The following is an 11,772-nucleotide window of genomic DNA, read 5'->3' on the forward strand; positions in this document are numbered from 1 at the left end:
GAGACCTCACTTTGTGATCATATTGTTCGAGAGCTCCATGGCAGAGGCCTTGGTAGTCACTTTGGCTATGTCAAGATAGTCACTATGGTGGAGGATAGGTTCTATCTGCTAACCTTGCGTAAGGAAGGAGACTTTGTGTTAATGCAGTTGAGTGCTGAACGCCGAAATTTTTGGAAGCTTCAACCTTGCCAAGTCGAATTCTTCAAGGTGCTGAAGTGGATGGGACCCAAGACCTTTGTGCTTAAGTTATCAGATGATTTGCAGGTTAGCCCCATCTTCTATGTTGAAGAGTTGCAGCCCTACGATGGTCACTATGTTGAAGAGTTGCAACCCTATGATGGTCGCCATGTTAAAGATGAAGACATCCCACCTATATCATCATCACTTCTTCGACGATCAGCCTCGACGGACACCATTGAGGACATCCTAGTTGATCAGATCATGCCCACATGCTGAGGAGGATACCAGAAGTTTTTTATTGGATGACCGACTAATTTCAGATTGCACATGATTAAAGACGAAGGGAGTCCAACAGCCGAACCCGAATTTCTACGAGCTCTATCAATTGCAAAATTCGACGGAGTCGAGTCTTTTTTTCAGAAGGGGGGAATTGATGCAGGAGCATCCCCCTTGGGCATGGTGTATTGGGTCTAGTCCCTTGGGAATGGAGATTGAGTTTCCTTCTTGGGTGTGCACCAAGTTTCATGGGGTTCAAGGAGTTCCAATATCAATAATGTTGAGCCCAATTGAATCATGGGAAGAGCATGGAGATGAAGCCCAACCATGAAGCACCACCCTCATTCTAATGGCATGGGACATTGGGTGAAGGAGTGGAAAGAATTTTAGTCCAAGCAAAGTTGAGTCCAAGCTGAAATTAGATTGAGTCCCTGCAATAAGTGATTTGATTCACAATGGGTTAGCCTCTTCAGTGTTAATTAGATTGAGTCCAAGGCGTGAATGGGTCCATGGCTAATTAGAAGTGGTCACATGTCAAAATAAAGAGAAGTTCAACCATGAAGACCTCTCAAATGTGGAAGAAATTCAGAGTTCAGATCCAGTTGAAATCCGTGACTATAATAACATAAAATTTGGAGATCAGATGATATTTGAGAAGTCTCCCGAACTTCATGCTGATGTTGGTACCCGAGAAGGAGTTCTACCTAGATAAATATTCATGGCATGCGGCTGAATTCCTTTTGATGGGTTTCAATCCACACACCATAGATATGGATCTTAGATGTCTAGGCTTAGGTGTCAAGGCCTTTGATTGGTCAACTAGAAAATTTAAATTTTGAATTGAGTCCATATGTAATTAGGAGTCCAATTTAAAATTCTGTATAGTCCTTATCCTTATCCTTTGCCAACCTTTCCTTCTATATAAAGAAGGGTATGATGAATGAAGTTAGTTTTGGAATTCGAAATTTTTTCTTGTGAACGTGAGGAGGGGCAAGTCCCTTGCTTGGTGCGATGCCAAGAGGCTGAAGGAAGAGGTGGGACGCCTCCCCTTCATGCCTTCCAAGTTTGAATTAGTTTGGATGAGATTTTCAAAACTAATTCATCCTTATCCACTCTCTCTCTTCCTTGTTTCATGCCTTGTTCCCTTAGGTGCACCTCCTTGTGCGCCACATCAGCCTCCCCAGCCGTATTCCTCATGCCACAACCCCTTCCCATGTCCTCCCTTGAGTCCTAATCCCAATAGGACTCTAAATAACCCAAGCCGGCCAACCCATTAGGTGCAAACCAATTTCAGCCGCCCACTCAATTGGGTGTCCAATTCTGGTCACTTGGTTGAATCCCACGAACCCAATCTCACCCATCCAGCAACCCATCTTCTTCCTCCTTCCTTCCACCACAAAGAACCCTAGCCTCCATTGCCATTGCTTTGGAAAAAAAGAAGAAGAAGAAAGATTCAGCCACCCTCAAAGAAGAAGAAAAATCTGCAGCCCACCCCGATTGCGTCATAAAGAGCATTCCATATGCTTCAGGAGTTGGGAGTTTGATGTATGCCATGGTCTGTTGTAGACCAGATCTTGCACATGTAGTTAGCCAAGTCAGCAGGTTCATGGCTAACCCTGGCAAGAAGCATTGGAGAGCACTGAAAGATGTTTTCAGATACTTGGTGGGCACAGTTGGAGTTGGTATTTGCTATTGACAGGAAGGTAGCAAGAAGAAGAATTCCAACATGACCAAGGAGAACTAGAGCCGGATGATTGGTTTTGTGGATGCTGATTACGGAGGAGACATGGACACATGGCGTTCTACCACAGGTTATGTGTTTTGTTTGAACGGAGGTCCAGTGTCATGGAGATCAAGCTTGCAACCAATCACGGCATTGTCTACAACGGAAGTGGAGTATATTGGCATCACAGAAGCTGCCAAGGAAGCTCTATGATTGAGAGGTTTTGGCGTAGGAAAGAAGAAACGATGAAAAGACATCAAGAGGAAAGCAGTCCGCTTATCTCCCTTCAAGGTGATTTCTCAAATCAGATTTATGTTTATTTGTGATTGTGGTCTGGCCAACCATGAACAATAACATGAAGGTGGAGTTGGAGAAGTTTAATGGAAAGGAAAGCTTCTCTATGTGGAAGGTCCGGGTGGAGGATCTCTTGGTGTAGAACTATTTGGATTCAGCCTTGGAGGACAAGCCGGAAGGTATGACAGATAAGGAATGATTTTCTTTGGAGAAAAGGGCTTGCGCTGCCATCAGAGGATGCTTAGCGGATTCAGCCTTGTACAGCATCCTAGAGGAGAAGACACCCAAGGGATTATGGACAAAGTTGCATACCATGTATATGGGGAAGAATATATGCAACAAGTTGATGTTGAAGAAATAATTGTACAGCCTTCGGATGCATGAAGGTGGAGATATTGTTCGCAATGACTTGCAGACCCTTTGGGTGAAGATGGAAGAGGAGGATAGATCTCTACTCTTGCTTTGCTCACTACTAGGTTCTATGATCCTTTGGATACTACTTTGCTGTATGGGAAGGAGACGCTGAATTATGAAGACATAATTTCTGTACTAAGGTCCAATGAGCAAAGAGAAAGATTGACAAAGAATGGAGTTCCTCAGGAAGGTCTTACTGTCAGAGAGAGGCCTAGGAGAGGGAAGGAATCGAGCAAGCAAAGGGGACGATCAAAGTCCAAGAAAGGCAAGAAAGAGTTCAGATGCTACAAGTGCAATGAAGCAGGACACTTGAAACGGAATTGTCCGCTTTGGAAGAAGCTTCAGGGAGAGAAGAATGGCAAGGATTCAGTCAGTGTCGTGGCTGATCTCAAGGTGGAGGATGACCTTTTAGTAGTTTTAGATGATCACAAGAACAACACAGATATCTGGACAATGGATTCAGCCTGCTCTCATCACGACACACCAAATCGGTCTTGGTTTGCTACATACACCAAAATCGATGAGAGGAGTGTGACATTAGGAGATGATCATCCTTGCAAGGTGGCCGACATTGGGACCATTAAGGTGAGGATGTTTGATGAGATGGTGCGGACTCTTACCAATGTAAAGCACGTCCCGGATCTAAAAAAGAATCTAGTGTCACTTGGCTACTTGGAGAAGAACGGTTACAACTTTAGTTGTGAGGATGATAGTGGTATTTTGATGATTAATACAATGATTAAGAGTATGTTACAAGTTAATTCGATACATCATTAATAAGTCCGTCACTCTCGATACATTAGTATAATGAGATTAAGATGTATTTCAATGATTATTAATGAGATAAAATTTGCGATAGGAAAGGGATAGTGAATTCTAAATTCTAATTCGGCAAAATTTCAAGTGAAACATACTCTTAAGTGGATAATAGTAATTTTTATTGTTTGGAGTATATAGCACTACCATGACATATATTCAAAATTGTTTAAAGTTTATTTCATTGATTATATGGATGAATCTAACCTTAAGTTGCAGCAAAGTGTGGATTGAGTCGACCCCAAGATTAATTGAGTCGACCCCAAGATTGATTGAGTCGACCCCGGCACATCAAGAAACCATCTGGCACACTTCTGCAAAAATGGCACGGATGAATAGTACTTGAGTCGACCCAAGCAAAGGATGAGTCGACCCAATCCTCAAGTCTCAAGAAAACAGTTCGCTGGAAACCCTGAGAGGGTCGACCCAAATGAAACTTGAGTCGACCCAAACTTGAGTCGACCCCAAGTTAACATGAGTCGACCCAAAGGCAATGACATTTAAAAATAAGTTTTTTGGAAACCCTGAGAGGGTCGACCCAAGTGGAAGTTGAGTCGACCCAACTGAACCTTGAGTCGACCCAAAAAATGTTGAGTCGACCCAAGTGAAGGAAGGCTGAAATACAAGGTTCTGTGGTTTCTGAGAGGGTCGACCCCAATGATGCTTGAGTCGACCCAAGTGAAAGTTGGGTCGATCCCAGTAAAAGTTGAGTCGACCCAAGCACGGGCAGAAGCATAACGGCTAGTTCTGCAAAAGTACTTTCAGACCTCCCAACAGTGAGTAACGGCTAGTTTTTGAATTCTAACCATTGGGGCTTGTCCAATGGATGAAGAAAACTATTTAAAGTGACACTATTCATCAGAGGAAACATCCTTTTGCAAAATATCAAAGCTTACACAAGAAAGACAAGTGCCCTAATCTTCTTCATCCAAATGCTTCATTCAAGAGTCAAAAGGAAGTGGTTGAGCAGATTCCAAGAGATATTAAGAGCTCCATCCACCCTTGAAGAGTGAAGCATTCTTGACAAAGAAGAGAGAAGTCTCATCAAGCGATAACTATTCTCTAAACTCTTCTTTGTAGATTATAAATGTTATATTTGCTCATCTAGGAGCTTCAACTTTCTTCTTCTTTTTAATCACCTTGTAAAGGTTTGTTGGTAAGCCCGCAAAACCAACGGTGTAGGTTTATTGGTGAACCCGTAAAACCAATTGTGAAGGTTCGTTGGTGAGCCCGTAAAACCAACATAGGTTCTTGGTGATCCCGGAAAATCAAAGTGTAAAGGTTTTTGGATTGTGAGCCCGGAAAACATTCACTATAATTCGCGGGATTATAGTGAATTTCCAAGGGATCGCTTGGGGAGTGGACGTAGGTGCTTAGGAGAGCACCGAACCACTATACTTCTTGTGTGTTTGTATTGTGCATTGTTCTAATTTCACTCACTCATCAATTGACTAAAGTAAGATAGTAAAAATTAAGAGAAACCAATTCGTCCCCCCCTCTTGGCTTGTCACCTTGGGCAACAAGTGGTATCAGAGCGAGGTGCTCATATAGTATTTGTTGATCTCACAATCAAGAGACAAAGATCATGACAACCCAAGTGGGATGTTCTATGAGTGAGGGGCAATCCATAAATAGACCTCCTCTATTTATTGGCACTAATTACACATACTGAAAAGCTAGGATGAGGATATTCATTCAAGCTCTAGACTATGAATTGTGGTATATTATAACTAGAGGACCTCACACACCCACAATTAGTATAGAGGGCACTATCATTCCCAAACCAGAAATGGATTGGAATGAGAATGATAGAAGACTAGCACAATTAAATGCTAAGCAATAAATGTACTTTACTATTCACTAGATGTAAGTGAATTCAATAGAATATCTACATGCATCTCCGCAAAAGAAATTTGGGATAAACTTGAGGTCACACATGAAGGAACTAATCAAGTTAAGGAGTCAAAAATAAACATATTAGTACATAAATATGAGTTATTTAAAATGGAATCCACTGAGTCCATAACTGAAATGTTTACTCGTTTCACGGAAATCATAAATGGGCTAAAGAGTCTAGGAAAGTCTTATACTAACTCTAAATTGGTGCGAAAAATTCTCAGGTCTCTACCAAGAGTTTGGGAGGCCAAGGTAACCGCAATTCAGGAAGCGAAGGACCTCAATACACTGCAATTGGAGGAACTTCTAGGATCACTCATGACCCATGAGTTGACCATGAGGCAAAATTTAGAAGATGAGGTCAAGAGAAGAAAGACCATTGCCCTAAAGTCTACCACTCCAAAACAAGAAACTGAATCAGAAGAATCTGATGATGATGATGAATTTCATGAAGAAGGAATGGCTATGCTTGGAAGAAAATTCAGAAAATTTATGAGAGGTAAGAAGAGATTCCATAAAAAGAAACCCTTCTTCAAAGGTAGCTCAAGCAAAGAAAAGGGTAAGGACAAAGAGAAAGAAAAGGAAACACCAATTTGTTATGAGTGTAACAAGCCCGGGCATTTCAAGATAGATTGCCCGGAATTAAAGTGGATGGCAAGAAAACTTAAGAAGAAGAACTTCATGGCTGAATGGAGTGAAAGTGAGGAGTCAAGTTCGGAAGAGGAAGATTATCAAGAGACGGCCCAAATCTGCCATATGGCCAATGATGATGAGGTAGATTCTGAACTTGAATGTGATTTTACTGTTGATGAATTACATGATGCATTTTTAGAACTCATGGAAGAACACAAAAAACTGATCAATAAAAATAAAGTTCTAAAGGAAGAAAATCAATCTCTTATCAAAGATAAGCTGAAACTATCTAATAACTATGAAACATTAAGTAGGAGACTCACAAATGAAACCAAGAATCTAATTGCTGAAAATGTCAAGTTAAAAGAAGATGCTGAAAAATATAAATCCTTATTAGACAAGTTTACACTTAGCTCAACCAAATTAAATATGATTCTTGATAGTCAAAAAGCTATATATGATAAAGCTGGATTAGGATATAAAACAAATAGAAAACAAAAATACTTAAAGAATATATTTGTAAAAGCTAAAAATGAAAATATAACTTGTCATTGTTGCAATAAATTAGGATATAAAGCATATGAATGTAACTATAGAAAGTCTAGCTACAACAAATTGAGTAATAATTATAAGCTTAAATCCAAGAAAGTTTGGGTTCCAAAAGGAACATCAAGTACTAACCCTAAAGGATCCAACATAGTTTGGGTACCTAAAGCTCATTCTTGATCTTGATTGCAGGGGTGTCTTGCAGCTAATATGGATAAACGATGGTATCTAGATAGCGGCTGTTCAAGACACATGACCGGTGACGTAGACCAATTTGTCATCTTGGAGTCTAAGAAGGGTGAAGTAGTAACCTATGGAGACAATGGAAAAGGGTATATCATTGGAAAGGGTAAAATTTTCATACTCCATCTACCTTCATAGAAAATGTCTTATTAGTTAATGGTTTGAAACATAACCTACTTAGCATAAGTCAATTTTGTGATAAAGGGTTTAAAGTCACATTTGAAGCATCAGTATGCATAATCACAAATCCTAAAGATAATAGCATTGTACTTATAGGACAAAGGCAAAGAAATATTTACATGGTAGATCTTCATGAATTAGGCAAGAAAAATGAATTATGTTTAATTACTAATGAAGAAAAGAAAAATGAAACAAGTTGGCTTTGGCATCGTAGACTAGGACATGCTAGTATGGATTTAATATCAAAACTAGTCAAGAAAGAATTAATAAAAGATGTGCCAAAATTGATCTTTGAAAAGGACAAAATTTGTGGACCATGCTCATTAGGAAAACAAACAAAATCATCCTTCAAATCAAAGAATATAGTATCAACAACTAGGCCTTTTGAACTCATACATATGGATCTATTTGGACCCACTAGAACTGCGAGTCTAGGAAGGAAGAAGTATGGACTAGTTATAGTAGATGATTTTTCAAGATATACATGGGTTTCATTTTTGGTACATAAGAATGAAGCATTTTCAGCATTCTTGAAATATTATAATAATATCATAAATGAAAAGAAGCTCACCTTAATAGCAATTCGAAGTGATCATGGAACTGAATTTGAAAATCAACACTTTGAAGAATTTTGTAATGAAAATGATATCTCACATCAATTTTCAGCACCTAGAACGCCTCAACAAAATGGGGTTGTTGAAAGGAAAAATAGGACCTTGGCAGAAATGGCACGCACGATGTTGTGCGAGTCAAATCTTCCAAAGTACTTTTGGGCTGAAGCTATAAGCACTGCTTGCCATATTCTAAATCGGGTTTTAATACGACCTATAACCAAGAAAACTCCTTATAAACTTTGGAAGAATAAGAAACCAACCGCTAAATATCTTAGAGTATTTGGATGTAGATGTTTCATTTTAAACAATGGCAAAGAGGATCTAAGGAAATTTGATGCCAAGTCAGATGAAGGTATCTTCTTAGGATACTCCACATCTAGCAGGGCATACAGAGTGTTTAATAAAAGAACTCTTGTAGTCGAAGAGTCAGTTAATATCATATTTGATGAGTTTGATAGTGAGTCTGCTAGGAAAGAAGATATCCTTGATGATGATGCAGGAATTATTAACTTTGAAAAATTGAATCTTGATGACGTGCCAAATCAAGATAAGGAAAATGATCGCGTGCCACCACAATCTCAAGACTTGCCAAAAGAATGGAGGTATGCATATGGACACCCTAAAGACTTAATCATTGGTGATCCATCTCAAGGGGTAAGAACTCGATCCTCTCTTAGAAATTTAAATGATTATCTTGCTTTTGTTTCACAGTTAGAACCTAAGACTTATAAAGAAGCTGAAAAAGATACCAATTGGATAAATGCTATGCAAGAAGAATTAAATCAATTCAAAAGAAGTATATGTAGAGCAACCTCCTGGTTTTGAGAATCATAAATTGCCAAATCATGTGTTTAGACTACATAAGGCATTATATGGATTGAAGCAAGCACCTAGGGCTTGGTATGATCGATTAAGCAAATTTCTACTAAATAATGACTTCAGTAAAGGAAATGTAGATAAAACACTTTTTCTCAAAAGAAAAGACAAAAATCTGCTAGTGGTACAAATATATGTAGATGACATAATCTTTGGTGCCACAAATAATAATCTTTGCAAAGAGTTTGCTAATTTAATGCACGGAGAATTCGAGATGAGTTTGATGGGAGAACTAAGTTTCTTTCTCGAATTACAAATCAAGCAAACCAAAGAAGGTATTTTCATTCATCAAACTAAGTATACAAAGAAAATATTAAAGAAGTTTGGGAATGAAAATCACAAGGAAATAGGCACCCCAATGAATCCCACTAGTAAGCTAGACAAAGATAAGAAAGGAAAAAGTATAGATATGAAGCTTTATAGAGGGTTAATTGGATCTTTGCTCTACCTTACTGCTAGTAGACTAGACATAGTGTTTAGTGTGAGAATATGTGCTAGATACCAATCAGATCCTAAGGAGTCACATTTAAGTGCTGTTAAAAAAATCCTTAGATATTTAAGAGGAACTACAAACATAGGATTATGGTACTCAAGAGACTCCTGTCTAGATTTGCTTGCCTACTCAGATGTAGATTTTGCTGGATGCAAATTAGATAGGAAGAGCACTAGTGGAACATGTCAATTTTTAGGAAATAACTTAGTATCATGGTCTAGCAAAAAGCAGAATTCAGTAGCACTGTCAACGGCTGAAGCTGAATATATAGCAGCCGGCAGTTGTTGTGCTCAAGTACTATGGCTTAAGCAACAACTAGAGGACTATGGAGTTAAACTAGATAACATTCCTATAAAGTGTGATAATACTAGTGCCATCAACCTTACTAAAAATCCGGTTCAGCACTCTAAAGCCAAACACATTGAAATAAGATATCATTTTATTAGAGATCATGTGCAAAATAGAAATATATGTATTGAGCATGTATGTACTGAGAAATAATTAGCTGACATATTCACAAAATCTTTGAGTGAAGATAGATTTTGCACGCTTAGAAGGGAATTAGGCGTAGGTGATCCTTTTGATTGAGGAGATAGAAAAAGGAGCAAGCTGTCTCATGATACTCTCCTCCCATTTCTAAAAACCCATGAAACATTAGTCAAACTAGTCATATATAGATTCCTTACTCATGTATCATTGTCCCAATAAGAATTTGTAAGGATTGGAAGAAAGGAAAATTTTTAAAAGGGAAAAGGAAGAGAAAGAAAATTTTCTGAACTAGGGTCGACCCAACCCAGAATGGGGTCGACCCAACGTTGAGTCGACCCAAGAAAAATCTAGGGTCGACCCAACGACGGGACCCCACTATTAAAAGGGGGACCCGTGAGCAATCTAGGGCACTGTTTTCACTTTGTCCTCTTCCAAAAATCCTATTCCCCACTCTCAAATCTCTTCCAATCATCTCCAAACAGTAGAAGGAAGCCTCCCCAAGCCATTAGATCAAGATCTTGAAGAAATGGGACCCAAGAAAGCCGTAGCCAAGCTATCCAGGAGGGTTTCACGGACCACCCGTGTTGAAAGAGATGCTACAGAGCCTTCTACAGTGTCTCCACAAGGTGAGACACGTGTAGAGCCTCCTCCTCCTCCCTCCCCTTCAGTCCAACTTGCGAAATTTGCGAAGAGACCGGTTGTTGGGAATTGTATCCTAAATGTCAATCGTCAGCATATTGATGATTGAATATTGTAAATAAATTGACAAATTAATAAAGTATTATTTGGCATTATTCATCATTCATCTTCAAATGAACTCTTATATGATGAAGTCCTTAGGACTTATGTTATGATAAAGGAGGATTTATCTTTGAGTCCTTAAACTTGTTCGCGACCAAATGATATGTTGTTACTAGGACGACAACATTATCGAGATTAAGTCGTTGTGTGACATATACGTTGGTTGTCCTCTTAACCAAGGAGTGTGGAGACACTGGTATGCCATACAGGTGAAGTGTAGGAGTACATTTCACTGAACGTGACCAATTCCGGAACGCTCTACTGTCGAGAGATGTTCCGAGTGGATATGGGTATAAGTTTGGCCCTCTGACCTGAGACCGCAACCTGTGACTAGCAAACAACTCACTGTACTTTGGTACCGGACTACCTGAATTTCTAATTCAGTGACGGAAGGTCACTGGGTGCAGTCAAGTACTTGCATAGTCAGTTGTGAGTCAAGATGGAATTGACCCCTCCTGGAAACAGGAATAATGTCTTGTGATTAATTTAGCAAAATCTTGGCCAGGGTAATCCCAGTGAGGAGTCACGGGATATCTAAAGTTAATCACATAATGGATGTACTAATTATAGGGTTGACAGTGAGCTCTAAGTCATCCTGGCATTAAGAGTCAAAGGGATTGAATTATACAGTAACCATAGTTCAGGGTTCCAGAATATTTGCTTCGCATATATTCGGCCTATTCGGACGTCGGGTACCATTGCTAGATGGTCACATCGATTAGTGTAGGAAGTCGTTCCTATACTACCGGCTTAGGTTCGAACCTATGAGGTCACACGCATAGAAGATTCCTGATTGATCAAGAAGGCTGATGAATGATTAAGAATCATTCAGGGGTAATTTGGTCAATTCGATTGGCAAATTATCTTATAAAATAATTAAAGTAATTATCGGAGGATTAATTAGTAATTAGATTGCTAATGAACTCAATTGGATTGAGTAATTAGACTAAGGATGAGCCAAATTGAATTAGATTCAATTCTGGGCTCAATCAGGGTTTTTGACCTGATTGGATTAGGTCTGAATCAAGAGGACTTAGGTTGACCAAATTAAATTAGATTAAATTTGTGCTTAATTAGGGATTGACCTAATTAGATTAGGTTCAACCCATGGTAATTGAATCATTCTAAATGTTAGGATTTAATTAAATTAAATGGGTTTGATCTGAAACTATTCGGATCTTGAAATCCACTTGTCACATATCCATGCATGGCGCCATAAATTGATTTTTAATATGATTAAAAATTAATTTAATTTATTTAATGGTGCCATGGGACACTTGGCAACATCAGGGACCTCT

Source organism: Phoenix dactylifera, unplaced genomic scaffold, assembly GCF_009389715.1.
Source record: "Phoenix dactylifera cultivar Barhee BC4 unplaced genomic scaffold, palm_55x_up_171113_PBpolish2nd_filt_p 000195F, whole genome shotgun sequence".
NCBI lineage: Eukaryota > Viridiplantae > Streptophyta > Magnoliopsida > Arecales > Arecaceae > Phoenix > Phoenix dactylifera.